General features: G+C 44.4%; 1 long non-coding RNA gene across 1 annotated transcript; it reads left to right on the top strand.

The window, feature by feature from the left end:
• Positions 1-1,786: 1,786 nt before the first annotated feature.
• LOC308471819 lies at positions 1,787-5,476 on the top strand. The gene is made up of 2 exons (XR_013983161.1): positions 1,787-3,095; positions 4,845-5,476. It is a non-coding gene; the product is annotated as an uncharacterized lncRNA (long non-coding RNA).
• Positions 5,477-7,358: the final 1,882 nt, after the last annotated feature.

Here is a 7,358-nt window from a genome sequence, read left to right as displayed (position 1 = left end):
CTTATTCTGCAGCTAGGATGTATGCTGGGAGCTCCCCTGCCTTTCCCTACTGAATCTACCTTCACCCTTGAAGTATACAGCTGCATACACACAGTTTGCAGCATAAAAATGTAGTTTTTCTCAGTCTGGAACCATTCACGCTCATCCTCCACATGCTGCTTTCAATCTAGATTCTTGATCCTGCCACCCACAAAGATGGGTGTGGTTACTTGATACACATTTGAAAACCTTACCTTTCATTAGGTTATCCATGCCTGTTTCTCCCTGCATATACCTCTAGTAAACAAAGAAAGAAGTGGTGATTTTGATCTTGTTATGACCCACAGTATCATTGGGCAGGTGTGGACGCCCCCCTCCCAATTGTTTGGACCACCTACACCTGTTTTCAAATTGGCCCACCGTGCGATAATTCAGACTCAATCTGCAATGAGCTTTTATTTTTGAAATGAAAACAGTTTCAGAGGAAGCACTTATCAGGGACAAAAAAAGATACAATAGTTCTAGACTGTGTGTGTACTATGTAGAGAAAGCAAGTACACAGTTCCCATTGAGTCTAAAATAAAATGTGTGTACACAGCCTCCATTATGTCCACTGTTATCCCTTCATGGTGCCAGCTTTCGTTGAGATGCATGAAGTAACTTACTCCTGCTGATCTACAGCACACTCTTTATAACATAATGCTTATCAAAGTTCTCGTTTTTACCTGCCTACTTGCCAGCAAAACTGTGTGAATGTTTATAAGTAGTGTAGAAGTTACAGTGAAATTCGCTCCTAAGGAAAACTTTTCCAAAAAGCTATGGAGAAATTGTTTTTGAAATGTGGAGCTTTGATAAGGGGGGGGGGGAGAGAGATCTTTGTCTCTCTACATTCATTCTTCCTTCCCTCTTTTTTCTGTAAAAGTCTTCATGAGCGCAACTCTATTAAAATGGATTCCAAATACATGAGGAAACATTTTTCAGTTTGAGGCCAATTAATGTACATTTTGCCTTTGTCTAGTAGGCTGGCTTACACACACACACACACACACACACACACACACACCTACCTCTATCTTCCATCCAGGCAAGCTAGAGTTATTATCAGAGTTCCAGGACAATTTCCAGTCCATAAAAACTCTCAAGGGGTGTGTGAAGCAAGGCCAGTGAGGGATGTGAGAAGAAGAAGGTGGGAAAGGGGTGTAGCTTTGGGAGATGTCCCAAGGGCTACATAGTGATGCTGGGAGGGCCACATTTGGCCCCTGGGTTTACTGTATTTATTTTTCCTGATCTGAAGTTTCCAACCCAATAAGAGTAACCTAGCTAAATAAATAACCTGTTGAGAACAAGGATAAGTGATGAATCATAGCCACAGAATCATAGACTTGTAGAGTTGGAAGGGACCCTGAGGATCCTAGTCCAACCCCCTGCAATGCAGGAATATGCGGCTGTCCCATACGGGGATCAAACTTGCAACACTGACATTATCAACACCAACTGAGACAGGCATAGTCCAAAATAGGAGTGGGCAAACTGTGACCCAAGATATATGGATGGCAAGGTGGGTAGCAGAAAGAGGAAGGTGTGGGGGGGGGGAGGGGGATGATGGATGTGGCAGAATGAGGAAGAAAAAGGATTGCCCCCCCCCCCAGTGTCTGTACTGTTCCATGACAGATACTCCCAAAGGAATATGTCCCTTGATAGGGAAAAAAAGGTTGTCTAAAAGGTACCCACTATGTGCAAACACTCAGTCAATAGTAGTGCTGCTAGTAGATTGCGTATGTAGAACAGGTTTCACTGACAATCAGCTTTTATGGCTTGGTTGCTGGTAAAATTGTATGCAATCCATCCAGAGTTAAGCACTTTTAAATCCTACTAAATGGGATCTCTTACATCAAAATGAGTGGGGTTTAAAATTGCTCGAGGATGTCTGGACCTTATCTACGGTGTTCTTCCGGCAATGTGATCTCAATCCTACCTGAAAATAGAGTCTGGAAGTGTCCGGTATATCCAGGGACTAAAGGATGGCAAGGATGGAACCTTAATTTTTTAAAAAACCCATTATGTCTCTAAACAGCATTTTAGGCATTAACAAACAAACAAAATAAGCGGCCCCAGCATGGCCTGAGCTGTTTGCCACACAATGGCGTAAAACAAGCATGAAGTCCTGGATTTTAAAAAAAAAAAATGTAGAGCGGCCTTCATCCAGGCAGGCTAACACCCGCAAACGTTTGCCCTTTAAAATAAATAAATAAGTATTTAAATAAATATGCACTCATTATTCGAACTCATCTCCCTCCATAATAGCCTCTTTAAAACCTAAGCGTAATCTTCTAATGAACTAATTTCCACTACAAACACAGGCTTCTCTTTTATCTGCTAGCTTCTCCAGAACGTCAGGCACATGTTCCTTTTCCCAGGGCGCCTGCCCCCTCCTTTCAGGCTCCCTCCTAACCACTTACACTTCCTAACAGATTACTGGGAGCCTAGTTGACTGGAAAAAAAACCAGACCCTGATCTAACGCAGTACATGTAAAGGTGTCTGAGGCAGAGGCAACCCCTGCTGCCGTTACCCCAATGGCTTTGGCATTTTGAAAAGGCTATTGGGAGAGCCGGCGTCATTTCTCCATTATTATTATAGTTAGCCCCTGCAGGACAAAAGCATTATTTGCTGGGAATAGAGCAGGAAGCTGCCTTGTGCTGAGGAGGCTTATTGATCCATCTGGTCCAGTACTGTCTGTCTGATTGGCAGCATCTCGCCAACAATTCTCCAAAGTGCTTCTTCCCCTGTCTTGCGAACCAACATGCTTATTTACCTAGAGTGCCTGGGGACTGAACCTGGGGCAACATTCCTCAGATGAAAATGAGGACACCCTATTCTACATCAGTGTACCCACCTCCTTCCGTGCCCCCTGTATATGCGCACTGCTGACGGAATAAAGGAAAAGGGCGAGACTGGCTGAGCCAATGGCTGTTACCAAGAGGACTATGTAACAATACCGTCCCAGCAACTGCCTTGGTTAAATGTGGGAGACTTAGATGACACATGGTAAAACTGTGAGGTTTCCATCAGCCCACCCTGGGCATCAGAGGAAGCATCCACGCGGGATGTTTACAAAGTGGCACTTCCTTGTCTCCACCAACCTAGTCTCTGTGGTCAGAGCTATGGCCGCCAAAGGGCCCCTATGCATTTGCGCGAGCCGGGCCCTCTTAGGTCGCTCATGTCGCCACCATTGCCATAGTTGGATGTGTTAAGTGGTACTGGCCAGTGGAGCTGAAGAGCACAGCTCCATCAGCTGGCACCCCTCCCCACAGGTCCCGCTGCACCACTGTGAGAGGCTGGGCTTCCTTCTTCTGCTCCCACCCTTCCCCGCTTACAGAATTCGGGACTCTGCATGACATAGTGAGAAGCTGTGATGGCTTAAGGGTTTTTGTGACGGCCCCAGCATTTCCCTGGCAATTGGCGACTATGACACGCCCATGTCTCAGTGCTATGGTACAAAGGCTGCAATACGATGTGCGCCTAGAAATGTTGCGAACTTGTAGGTCTTCTCTTTGCTCTCCTACAAGGAGTGGGACGCTGCACAGGCAGGATGTGTTGGCCTTCGGAGAAGGGTCCGTCTTGACTGTGAGTCCCGGCCTTGCAGGCCTTTTTCCACCCAGAAGAACAGGGCCCTGACTGACTCCAGCTATAAAAGCTGGGAGGGGGTGTTTTTTGGGGGGGGGTTGCTGTTTCTGTTCGTTTTTGCTGTTATTGATAGCAACTTTTTGTATCTTTACTTTTAGATATTATTATGATGTATGCAGAGATTGTTCAATCTGGTTATGTACTGTTTGTTGTGTTTTGTTTATTACTACTTATGTTACATTTGTAATTTTGTAAGTATTTTCATGTTGTAAGCTGCCTTGAGCATGGTTTTGACTATGGAAAGGTGGCCTACAAATAAAAAGAATGAACAAACAGTGTGTCTCTCAGTGTGTGGAGCCCTGTTGTGCCCAGTGAACATAGGCTCAGTGCTTTTTTCTGGGGGTACACAGGGGTACACATGCGCCTAAACATGTTGTGAATCTTTGTATTTTCGTCTATTTACTGTATTTATTTTTCCCAATTTGAACTATAAAATGGTGATTTTCTTGAGTCAAAATGAGAGTACCCCTAAACATTTTCTTAGGAAAAAAAAGCACTGCATAGGGTTATACCAGACCGGCAGCCATTCCAGTCCTATATTAGGATGAGTTAACACCAGTACCCCTACTGAAATCCTCCACGTTTTGTTGATACCTCCCCCCCCCCAAAAAAGCATTCCTTCTTTGACGCTGCTTTGAAAAAGTACAGGAACCCTGTGCTTCCTTGCATCTGGCTACTTTAAGCAAAACACCAATGAAAAAGAGCAAAGAGCTCTCTGTAAACCTACTGCCAGGAGCCACACGCCTTCTCAGTTGCTATAGCAACCTGACTGACTGGCCAGATCCCAGAAATAGGGCAGCTATGAAAGACAGACGTAACAGCTCTGGGTTCTTACCACCCTGATGGGCACGTGCTCTTTTGGCACTTGATAACTTTGTTCTTTGCACTATCCGTTAATTGTGCAATAACTAGGCATTTCTTTATTGTGTACCTGTCCTCTCTCCCCCCGCTTCCTATGTTCCTTTGGTGTGGATACCACGTGTTCTGAGTGCTCAGGGCACAATATTTGGATGGGGCCAAGCTGCTGCTTGACACCTGATGATGGAAAGTCATATCTGTGAATTTATTTATTTACTAAATTATTTACTAAATTATTTTAGACCACTTTTCAGGGTAAAGTACCTTCACAGGTATATACTGGCCTTAAGTCATTATTTCTAAATGCCCTTTTCAATTCCAGGTCAGCACAATGCCCCAAATGATCCAGAACAGTGAGAATCCTGCAAAGAAGAATTACATGAACAATGCAGACAAATTTGAAGTCCCATCAATGAAGCACGGTCATAGCTGTGTACAGTTGAGGGCAAACAGATAGTCCTTTGGCTTCCTTAGGGTTTCATGGAGTATAAAATTGCCTGGGACTATAGGGAATGAAAGCTCTTGATTGCACCATATGGCCTCTTGCTGGCCCCTGCAATATTCCTATTCTCTTTGTTCATCTGCAAGATATTAACATTACATCCCTTCGACACACCATTAAATGGAGTCACACACACAGCAGAATGTAATTTTATGGCCAGATCCTGCTCTTAGGAGCGATGACGACCAAACTAGCTAATCAAATCAGCGCAAATTTGCAAACACCATCTCAGCAGCTGTGACTGTAAATATCAGCGGCAGAATGTGAATAATCCTGTCCGCAGGATGACTTGAGTAATGGGTTCCCAATGGGCGTTCCAGCCATCAGTTTGCTGCCTGGCAACCCAAGGGGGACTCTGATTTTGATGAGCCTGAAACAGCAGATGCCGTTATCATGATGTAGCAGCTATAGCTGGCTTCCCAGAAAAAATAAACTTATTTAGACAAATGGAAGGGGAGATGGAATGCATTGCGTCCTGCCTTTTGTGACTGTTGATGTGCGCTTCTTTAGTGGGCCTACATGTGTGGGAAGTCTGTCTGTTTGTCTCTCTCTCTCTCTCTCTTTCTCTCTAGCATTCCCTTTGGCATTTTCAGAGCAGCTGCAGCAGACTGCAGTTTTGGGTAATCTTTCAAACAGCAAACCATCTGCATCTTTTGAACAGTGGGGGCTGGGAAGGCATAGATTTGCAAGCAACATATATGTTCCAGAGTTTTGGTACAATTCTGTATTTATGCCAGTTTCTGCAGGTGTAAACTAAAGCTTCCAGCAGCCCAGAGGTTATGGACATATCCAGGGATGGCTCAGTCCATTTTGCTGCCTACGGAGAAAGACACGATGGTGCCCCCTCTCAATTCACAGCAGATCCTATTGGGTGAGATTTACCTCGTAAGCTGCACCATTGGAGGCCCAGCAGAAGGACTTCTGCTTGCACAAAAGGACCCCCCCTTCTCCTTCCCACAAAATTGGCTCAGTGGGGGCAACAGAACCCACCCACCTCCAGAACACCACATGTACCCAGACCACCACATGTACATTTCCAAGTACAATTCAAAATGTTGATGCTGACCTATAAAGCCCTAAATGGCTTAGGCCCTGTATACTTGATGGAGTGTCTCCACCACCACCATTCAGCCCAGACACTGAGTTCTAGCTCAGAGGGACGTCCGGCAGTTCCTTTACAGCAAGAACTGAAGTTGCAGGGAACCAGGCAGACGGCCTTCTCAGTAGTGGCATCCACCCTGTGGAACATCCTCCCATCCGATATCAAGGAGATAAATAACTATACAACTTCTAGAAGACATCTGAAGGCAGCCCTGTAGAGGGAAGTTTTTAAGGTTTGAGATGTTTTATTATGCTTTTATATTTGTTGGAAGCTGCCCAGAGTGGCTGGGGAGACCCAATCAGATGGGCGAGGTACAAATAATATTTTTTATAACTATTAATGGGGGTGTGTGTGTGTGGATTTTTCTGTTTGGCAAGCTAAAATGCTTGCACAGACGAAATGTTAGCCATAGTGTAATGCTAATTACACCCATAGTGGTACCTGGGTTTTTTCCTAGGTAAGTGGGGTATCCTGTTACAGCCTAATTCATATGGGCTGCAACTCTAGACAGGCCATTTTACATTTGTTGAACTTATTTAGGTTTACCATGGTTGTTGATGGGCTTCACCTTCTATGCGTTTGTCTAAGCCAGTGTGGCAGATGATATATGTATATTCATCAGATTGGTGAGCAGGTGTTTCTGTTTTGCTTTTGGTACATTTCATAAAGCTGGTTGCCAGGAGATAACGGGGGATAAGTAAAATGGAAACTAGTTGAGGGTGAGGCAGTTCTGAGCAGTCTTGACAACTGATACCAGAGGGATCAGGATGTGGGGACAGTTGGGGCAGTTAGGCCCAACTGTAGTGATTGTAGTAATTTAGAGACATGTCCTTAAAAGAAACACTGGGATGGGTGTTTTAGAGATTATCCCTGGAAGACAGTGTGCGGAAGTGGCGCCTGACTGGCTGAAAGAGGTCCAGCAGAAACTTCTTGTTGTAGCCGCTAATTAATTAAAGACACTATGTTAAGCCTTGTCTCAAGATATAGAACCCAAACATATTACATTTATCCTTTGTGTTGTGGCGATGACTCCCCTAAGTATATTTTTGACTGTGGAATTGTGCCTACCAGTTGTTCACACCATTGGGTGATATTTTTGTTCTTGAACTTTTTTTAAAAAAACAACTGAATATTTTGCTGTTCATTTTATCGAACAACAACACACTTCTATGGCTATTTAGAGGACTCTGTTCATAATGAATCCTTGCAACTCCTTTGTTCAACTTGTCATT

This window comes from Podarcis pityusensis (genome assembly GCF_964106645.2).
Source record: "Podarcis pityusensis genome assembly, chromosome: 2".
NCBI classification, from domain to species: Eukaryota; Metazoa; Chordata; class Lepidosauria; order Squamata; family Lacertidae; genus Podarcis; species Podarcis pityusensis.
The sequence above is the reverse complement of the archived record's forward strand: the minus strand, read 5'-3'. Positions and strand labels throughout refer to the sequence as shown.